Source organism: Myotis davidii, unplaced genomic scaffold (genome assembly GCF_000327345.1).
Source record: "Myotis davidii unplaced genomic scaffold, ASM32734v1 scaffold125, whole genome shotgun sequence".
In the NCBI taxonomy this organism is placed as follows: Eukaryota; Metazoa; Chordata; class Mammalia; order Chiroptera; family Vespertilionidae; genus Myotis; species Myotis davidii.
In genome coordinates, this window is record NW_006299390.1 from 6,870,019 (window position 1) to 6,879,904 (window position 9,886).

At 35.7% G+C, this 9,886-nt stretch overlaps 1 protein-coding gene across 3 annotated transcripts in view; it reads left to right on the forward strand.

Annotated features, from left to right (window-relative positions):
• The first annotated feature begins 270 nt into the window (after positions 1-270).
• CD36 (CD36 molecule) overlaps positions 271-9,886 on the forward strand; it is a 60,451-nt gene continuing 50,835 nt past the window's right edge. For all 3 annotated transcript variants that reach the window (XM_015571247.1, XM_015571246.1, XM_006774918.2), the window contains exon 1: positions 271-384. The gene's annotated coding sequence lies outside the window, so the exon portion shown is untranslated. The remainder of the gene's footprint in view (positions 385-9,886) is intronic.

Consider the following 9,886-nt stretch of genomic DNA (forward strand, 5'->3'; position numbering starts at 1 on the left):
ATAAGCACAATGAATTTTAAAAATACTCACTTAGCCTACATGAGGAAGCATCACAAGACCATTTTGGGGTGTGTTTACAATTAGCTTTCAATCATGATTTGCCCAGTTGCCTCACTCTGGGAGGTAATCTCTATCTCTGAACATTTCTTTGTGGGTTTCAGTGTTGAAGCTCAGTGGAATTCAGGCAAGAGGAGTCAGTCCTGCCCCCAGGAACTTTAGGAGTTACCTATTTGACAGAGGAGAGCAGGACTCTTGTTCTTATTACCTAATCCAGTTGAGCAATAGCGAAGAGGGAGAGCCTCTGGGACAGGCTGCCTGACAGAAGCCAGAGCGAGGCTGACACACACAGTCTGCTGTCCTCACGTTGTCTCTGCGTCTGCTAAGGTTAGTAAACTTGGAAATGAATGTGACTAGAGATCATTATGCTTAGGTGGCACCTGTAGGGTAGGTTTTAAAACAAGTGACCTGGGATTGTCAAAAGACTTTTAAAATGAGGGGAATAAAGGAGATTAGGGGGAAATCAGTACTTCTTAAAAGCCAACTTCCATGACATAGTGCTACAGTAATAGCTTACCCACATTTTAGGAACGTTTTTATGGTGAATGATAGGAGGACAAAGAAATTCTTATTCAAAAAATTTTTCCTCTGGACTTTTAAATGGAAATAAATTTTCCCTACCTTTAATTTATTTAAATGAAAATGCATTACTTGGGTTTTTACCTTATTGTGAATTAGTATTGATACAACCTCAGGTTTCTTGTTTTCTTAGGCCTGAAGGTGAATGTTTGCTTTCTCTAAGCCCTAGCATTCACAGTAGGGTGATATGCTTTATCCATAAGAAGAATCTTCATTACTTTCAAATAAAAAAATATTTTTATAATAGTATATTTCCCTCATTTTCTAAATTTAAATGAGCCTTTCTTTACCTATAAAAGTACCAAATAACAAAACAGAGATACTTGTAAAATTTACCCAGCATGTTTTTCTTCTTTTTTTCAGCCTTATGTGTAATTTTTACACTGTAAAGCAAAAGCTTTAGTTGTTCCTTGTGCTTTATATAAGCAAAGTTACAACTTTTGGCAATTTGATATCAATTGCTTTTAAATTCTGAAGTAAAACTTCTTTCCCTCTCCCTTTAACACTCCCTGAACATAGCAGGCACTCAGATAATTTGTGAGGAATTCTCTCTCACAACTTATTTGACATTGCTGCAACAACTGTTTGTTTTTCTTCCTTGAAATCACTGACTTCTGGTAGAAATTGCCATCTTTCTAAATACGGAGCAAGGTCCTCTGCCAGCACCCCTTCTCTGTATTGGTCAATACATGGACATTAATCTCAAATTTATGCTTGACAAAGGAGACGAAGGAGCTGGAATATTGGTTCATTCCTTTATGAAGCTTGTCATTTCTCCCTCTAAAACCTCCCCCCTCTGTAGGTCTTCTGCTATACCACAAACCTTCCATTAGACCACCTATTCTACTATTTTAAATAATTTTTCTACATGTCTATATAAACTATCACTCCATGAAGTTGGGGGTTTATTTTATTTATTTTCATATCTCTGGGCCTAGAAATATTCAGCACTCATGAGGAATAGCTTATTAAATAATTTTGTGAGTAAATGTGTTGTTTTAACTGTAATCTGTGTAAAAAGTAATGAAAATAATTCTAAAACAACACAGCAAAAAAATGCAGGTGCTGCGAGAGTTATATTGACGAAAGATACGGATTTAGGTTTGGGGGAGAAAATGCTTGTACTTAATCATGTATCCTTATGTCTTATGACTAATCTTTGATATTACTTGTCACCTGGATGCATAAATTCAAGGTCACCTACTTCATACTAACTCTGGAAATCTTATCATTTACCTAATTTTCCCTGTGTCATTTATATCCTCTATAGAAATGTGGCCAGCAATACCTTATTATAGTTGATTGTTTGGTAACTTAAATAATGACACATGGAAGAATTTCAGTATGACACCTGATCTATGTCATTATATTAAGAAATATTTCCCTTATCCTTTCCTAGAACTTTTCAAGTTGCCTTATATGAAGGGAAGAAACATAATATTTTAATCAAATAGAACTATTACATTTTTATATATAATTTAAATTAAATAATTTTTTGAAAAATTATTTATTATTCTTTTTTTCTTTTTCTCATTACCATTTATCACTCTATTCCCTCTTCTACTTCAAAAATATTTAAAATGAAACAAAATTAGAAAAGTCAAAAGTGCACTATAATCAGAATAGTTTTAAAAAGTTAACTTTACTCCAGTAACAGGGTATAGTTAATGGGAATCAAAAAGAGGTGTAAATTATTCCAATTATCCAGGACCTTACTATTAACTTGACTAACATTACTAAAGAAGAAAAAAGAAGAAAAATGATATGCACACAAAAATAAAGCGATATTTTAACAAATATCAGTCCAGAACCTTGGCAAAGATCTGCAAAAAAGGATATAAATGGAAAAAAATAGAACCATAAGGAGAAAAAGTTGTATTCTGGAAAAGGTTATTTGTTTTTCTTTTTTTCCCCCAGAAATATAACCAAAATTTATTGTTTTTTAGAAATTCTTTTTAGGCATCACAAATGTAAAGCTATAGTCATTCTACTATAGATAAAAACAAACTTAGTTCACTGAGTTCCTAGATTGTCTTTGAATGAACCCCATCGGTGCTTCAGGCAAGAGAGATCTGGCTCCTAGCATTGCCCTCATCTCTCATAACCTTTAAGGCAGAACAAGACTTTCCAGCTATCTAGATATCTAAAACCTCATCTGTTCAATGATCAGGACTTGCTGATTCCTAAGATTCCTTCCATTTCTGCAATATAAAGGTCACGAACAAGAGAGAAAAAATGTATCGTACATAGAAGTGGGTGAAAGGTCTTTGAACTCAGAGTCACAGCTATTTTTATCTGAATAAATGTGGATGTCCTTTGAGCCCAAGAGACTTTGTGGTTTTCTGCCTAGAATCTTCATGTGGAATTATCCTCTGTGGGTGAGCTGCACCTCTAGTATGCAAGTTCCTTGAAAGTATGTGTTGCTAAACTATCCATGTCAATTTGGGCACAAACTATCATTGGGTTCTTTTAGTAAACATTGGCAGCTTTCAATAAATAACAGTAGGAGAGGTATAGCTGTTCTCCCCAAAACAGGCACAGTAAAAGCCTTCTCTAATTGGCTTCTGACTGAAACAGTTGAGTAGTAAGCGGGAACCCCACCTGCTCGTTGTGCCCCTTGAGGTCCCAGCTCCCTGTGCTTTGAGGTGGCCCAATCGTTCTTGCATGGAGGATTCATCAGAGGCACACATTTAACATTCTAACCACCCAGCTAACTATCCAGTCATAGCCAGGCAACCAGGAAGCCCTGAAATCAAAAGCTAGTCAATGAGTCGTTTTTGAATTGAGCTTGGTGGGTTGCTATAGCCTGTAATGTAAGGGTAAGGAGTTATCCAGTAATATTTATAGCCAATTCATAAATCTTTGAAATAATTAATTCACCAGTGAAAACGTCATTGTTACAGTTACTATTGCGATTTTCTAGATGTTAAGAGAGAAAGAGAGCTAGATTACAGGCTTCATTTACATTCTAAGTAGACAGGTTTTAAATGCATGTTCACAACTAGGGTAGGGGCCCACTTTGAGAAGGTATATTAAAAGTACTTAATACTTCCACATTGTATTTTATATGGAAGCATTTTTTTAAATATATTTTATTGATTTTTCACAGAGAGGAAGGGAGAGAGATAGAGAGTTAGAAACATCGATGAGAGAGAAACATCGATCAGCCGCCTCCCGCACATCTCCCAGAGGGGATGTGCCCGCAGCCCAGGTACATGCCCTTGACCAGAATCGAACCTGGGACCACTCAGTCCGCAGGCAGACGCTCTATGAAGCATTTGAAATACATTACAGAAAACCTCACAGTAGAGATCACACTTTTTCCCCCTTTTGGGCAGAGTTCTGCGCACACAGTGGCCACATTATGAAATCTTCACTGAGTATGTGTGTGTGTGAGGATGAATGCTCTCAACGTGAATCCCCAAAGAAGTACCACCTTAAGTGACATGGGAAAAAGTATTTTTGTCTACTTTAGCATATACTCTCATAGCTTGGTTTGTTTTCAGAATGTCCTTATTTTTATTTGGCTGCTTCTTATTCTTGTGAGTTGCATAATATTAGTATATCCACAAAATATTAGTATTTTGGTTCTCTTACATGGCAAAAAAAAAAAAAGGTTGTAACTATTGTAAGTCTAACTTGTTCATTTTGCAAAGCTCCTCCTGATGTTGCTCTGATCTCCAGCTTTCCACAACTAGAATATTCACTGAGGCTTTGTTCTTTATCCCAAAGACCCATGTGCATGTTGCTATGTGCTTCCTCTGAGGACTGTAAAGTCCTACAACTAAGACACAGGGTAAAAAAGTCAGGGGAGTTGCTATGGGAAAATAAGTAGGATATCTCTGGAGAGGGAGCTGCTTCTGTGTTCTTTTAAACATCACAGAGTAACCCTTCCTTCCTTTCTTCCACCTTTCCTTCTCTCTCTCTCTCTCTCTCTCTCTCTCTCTCTCTCTCTCTCTCTCTCTCTTTCTTCTTTCCTGCTTTCTTGCATCCTTGCTTTTTTAAAGAAAGAACCAGGGTGAAGAGCAGCTCATTTTCAAGCTGGAGAGCTTGGCAAACACTGGCTGCAGGGTTTACTTTGGTTTAAGAATCCCACTGCCTCACTGGAGTGCCAATCAGAATTCCACAGCCATTCTTGGCGACTTGGAGGTGGGGCTGACTGATGTACAGCAGTGATTTGACCCAGCGCTTGGGGCAAACACAACCAGATTCATCAGTGTTAGTCCTGTTGTCTCCCAACCAGCATTTTGAAAGTGCATTAACATTGGTGGCCTTACACTTTCGCATCGGACTTCTAACTGGTAATTATGCCTATGTATTCCTTGTAAACTTCTCTTGCCTAACAGTGTAGGACTCATTACTGGTGCCTGCGATACTAAAACTCTCTCACTTTGATCTGATTTTTGCTTTGTTCTTGTCCATTTTAAGCTATAGTTTCATTTTTCTCTTCTTTCAGGAAATAGAGTATATGAGATATTATAGACATTCGAGCAACCTGTTCTAAGCTTTTAGATAAGAAGTTATATATACAAGAAAATGGATGCAATTGGTCAGGTGTAGTAACTTGACTATGATCTTGTCAGTAATAACTACAATAGTAAGTGATAAGAAGATATTCAAAATATTTGGAATGATCCATACCCTCCAATATACATGCACTTATACTAGTTAGTATACATGCAACAATGCAGGTATATCTTAGTAGAAAAACGTACTAAAAGGGTAAATCATGTGCAGCTATTTTTTATTTCTAAGAATATAACTAATGATTACTGTTGAGTAGAGGGTCACTTTTTACCTGAAGATGCAATTATAATAATTGTCATTATGTAACTATGGGCTCTGTTACATTAAGATTGTGAGGCAGGGTGGCTGTCTTCCCAATCTCGGAGAAAAGAATCTATCCCCCTCCTCCTTTTCTTATAGTCAACAGTAACCAGTTGAGATGCAGGCAGTTTCTACTGCTGGCGTCCCTGGAATGGCTCTAGTCAACAGGTGGCTATTATGACCTAAGAGGTGGCTTTATTACTCTATGTTACTGCTAGGTCAGAGCACTCTTCATCAAAGTGTAAACCTGACTTATGTTCCTGCATCTTTGAGGCAACAGCTAACAGGACAGAGAAAATGAAATTAAAAAATAACTAATGGTTAATGAGCTAAAGTCAGTTTTCAATGTGCAAATCATTCCTATGATGTCTTTTTCTTGGTAATAACTAGCTACACAGAATGATAAGGGCAGGCATAGGAAATCAGGTACTAGAATTAGGTGACATTTTATAGGTTCTAGGCATAATTATTTTACTAATCACCTATGACTATTTCTAGTAGTGATCTTTTATTCTGACCCGCATTGTGATAGAATGATCTATAAGGACAAACAATATTATATGCCTCCACATTATTTCATTGTGATTATCCTAAATAGTTGGAAATTGAGCCTTGTGAATGAAAAGAGAGCATTGGAAACAATGATTTGCCTCGGGTGATATTGTGTGAAATTAGGGGACTGAAGAAAATGTTTAACAGAAGCAAAGACAGGAAATTATTCGAGGAATAATTTATAATCTTGCTTACAGCTCACACATGTACAATTTTGTTTGACATTTGGGGGGGTTAGGATAGATATTTAAGCCATCTAGACAAGCTATAATTAAAAGTTCAATACAAGATCACAAGCAATTACTGATTTAAAATTGTTACCTAAATATAAGTAATTACTAGAAAAAATTGAGATGTACAATATATATTTTTTATATTAAAAGGCAAGGGCTTTATGAATGCCAGCATTATGCAAATGACTTTGTTTTTAGAGAATTGGATTATGTGTTGCATCTCCCTTATTTATTTAGTAAATGTTTGTTTAGCCAGCACAAAGTAGGTACTGACCATTTTCTGTACTTAATTTTGTCCACTTAGCACCTTGAGTAATCAATTTCCCCAGAATGAATATTATTATTATTTAATAAATTAAATTACTATCAATATAGGGGAGACTGTGCGGGGGTGGTCACTGATCTACTGGGTAATCAGGAAACCTCCATTGAATTTGGTATACCACAGGTTTTCATATTTCTCGCGTAAGGCTGATGAAAGATCAGTGGACTCCTAAGATTCTGAAGTCTGTGGAGTCTCAGGTTGCTTAGAAACTCAGTGACTATGGTCTTGCTATGGCAACCCAATTTATCAGTGAATGCATAACTCACTTCACTGGCATGGTGCCAAGTATTTTGCTGGTAAGAATATTTAAATCAGCTCTTTTATCATATTAGTATTTTTATTGTTTACACAAGCTAAGTAATATTATAATTTACCAAATTTTTAAAATAGTCATTTATATAGTTTATAATAGATAGAAACTACATACAAATTAAGCTTAAATACACAATGTAATTATAGTTATTTCAAATATATTGTCTACTGGTTACTATCCCATTTTCTAAGCCCATAGAGATAGATAGATAGATAGAATATATATATGTGTGTGTATGTATATATATATATATGTATTTGCATTAAATTAAAAGCATGAGTATGTAAGACTTGCATCATATATAATCTTTGTGGTAATAGAAGATTCTGTAATTTTGACTTCTATTAATACTTCTAAACAAATAATCTATAAACTTATCCATATATATGTAGTATATTTTAATATTTTCACTTTACATTATTCATATATAAATACAATAAATATGTTACCACATTATTTCTCTTTAAAATCTATGCCTTAAATAATATACCACATAATCCAACACTAAAACATATTAGAAAGTAATTTATTTATAAAGCTCATTTCTGCCATAACGGAAACACATTAGGGGCATATACTCATCCTCAGTTTGAATATTTGCTCCCTGCAGCACATATTCAGCTTGTTTGCCCTATCTGATTTGAGGCATGTTTTCAAGATTTTAATGACACCTTCTTCTTTTTTCATATTCATGCCATATATAAACTGTACCTCGTCATATATTGGCATAGTATTCCTTATCTCCCTATTGATTCCAATGCTTGTGTTTATCACACTCAACAGCAGAGGTAGAGCCAACAGCCTCTCCTGAGACAGGACTGCTGCAAGGTGCTATTTATGGTCCTTTTCTCCTGGGTTTTGGCATTTATACATTTTGTTTTGATATTTAAGAGTTCATCATATTAAAGTTTCTCCTGGGAATAAAAGCATCAGTCTGACTCGAGTATTTTATGGCACAAGGATACATTTGGTGATTTTTTTTCCATTTTTCCTTACACTTCATTCATTTCTACAGAATTCTGCAATTGATCAATATTTTTAATCCTCTAGTATGTCCCTTGAACTAAGCAATGCCCAGATTAATGATGATAAGACTCAACTCATAGATGGAAGCAAGAGTCAACACAGATCTTAACCTATTTTTCTTGAATTAACTGCCATCAGAGCAGAAGAGCTGTTCTGAGAGTCCCTGTTGAAGGCAATAACGACTAGGCCCCACTGACACCCACACCGGGTGCATTTGGTAGTCAGATAAAGGCCCACTGTTAACAAACTAAATGAGCAGTCCAGAACAAATCCACTAAACAACCCAAAGGAATCTCACTATTAGCAAGGGATCACACATATTAGTCTATAAAGAGATATTAGATTGGCATGTAAACAAATTAAATGGCAAAGTATATTCAAGATACTTGGAAAGAACTTTTAATAGGCAGGAAAACAAAAACAATGTAACCACTTACTAATTATCTACATTTAATATTCAGTAACGGGTTTTTTGTGTGATTGAATTCTAATAAATTTTAGAAATCTTTATTTTAATCAATTATGACTCTTTCTGGCAATGGACACATAAACACAATCAGTACATAGATCATTTAAAATGTTTGAGAAAAGTTTATTTATAGGAGCTTGTCATTCATTCTTGTTGTAGTTACTCAATAAATGTCTGGAATAAAAGAAGTACTAAAACTCTTCGAAAGAATATTTTCTGATGTGGGAGAATCAGATTTTGCTTAAAGCAGGTTATATTTGTTTTTTTGTTCCATTACGTTCCTGGTATCTACAAATATTTCAAAATGCACATTTGGAAGATAACCAGTCCTTTGAAATCGGTATCAGATAATTTGGAAAAGTAAAGTTATCTCCTCTTCTAACAATTTATCTCCTAACAAAGAATTTACCATACCTATGTCTCTCTTTAATCTAAGCTTGTGATACCTATAGTATAGGTTCTTCAGCATCTACGGTGTAGAAATCATATTGCAGAGATATTTTTTCTTTCTTTTTTTGTTTTAGAGGCTTACTCATTAGATAATGTTTTATGATAACACTTTTGGTGAGATGGTTTATTTGTTTAAAGTATATGAGCTAAGGTCAACGTTTCACATAGGTTCTGAGAGTAACAGTTTGGGTGCTTTCAACTCCAACTAGCTGAATCAATATGGGGACTTGGGGGGCCCATATAATTGAAAACTGCGGAATTAGTCCTCTTCAGGCACAGCTGGATCAAACCGCTGGCTCTTCTTCACTTTCTCATTCTTAACATGGGTGTTGGCTTTGATCCAGGGTGACTTTCCATGAAGCTCTAAAATGGCTCCCAGCAGTATGGGCACAGGTTGAGGATGGGGATGGGAAAGAGATGATAATAGAAAAATTGGTTTCCACCAATACTGACCAAAAGGAACATAGGGTTTGTGAGTCCTGGAGGGAAATGCATGTTCTATAACACTCGCTATTGAATTAAATAAAGAAAAATACTAAATAGAATATTGGCATCCTTAATGGCAATACCATGTTAACACATATTTTATAAATCAAAATATGGAGGCAGCTTTTGAATCTTTCCTTCTGAGCTCAATATTAAAGAGCATCTCTGAAAGCAGAGTCAGCCATTCATGCCCTGGAACCCAGACGGCTGCTCTCAACACAGCATGCACTAAAGACCCGAGGATGTTAAGTTCTTAGAGAAATGTTACCTTTTTTTCTTTCTGGGAAATGGAAGTATCTCTTAAGGACTATGATTTAGCGATTGAAATAGCTTAATTTAGTCAGATTTATTTATTATGTTTCATCCTCAACTAAAAATTGAAACCAATTCCCCCAAAACACATCTTAATACTTATGTATTGGGCCGAAACCGGTTTGGCTTAGTGGATAGAGCGTCGGCCTGCGGACTGAAAGGTCCCAGGTTCGATTCCGGTCAAGGGCATGTACCTGGGTTGCGGGCACATCCCCAGTAGGAGATGTGCGGGAGGCAGCTGATCGATGTTTCTCTCT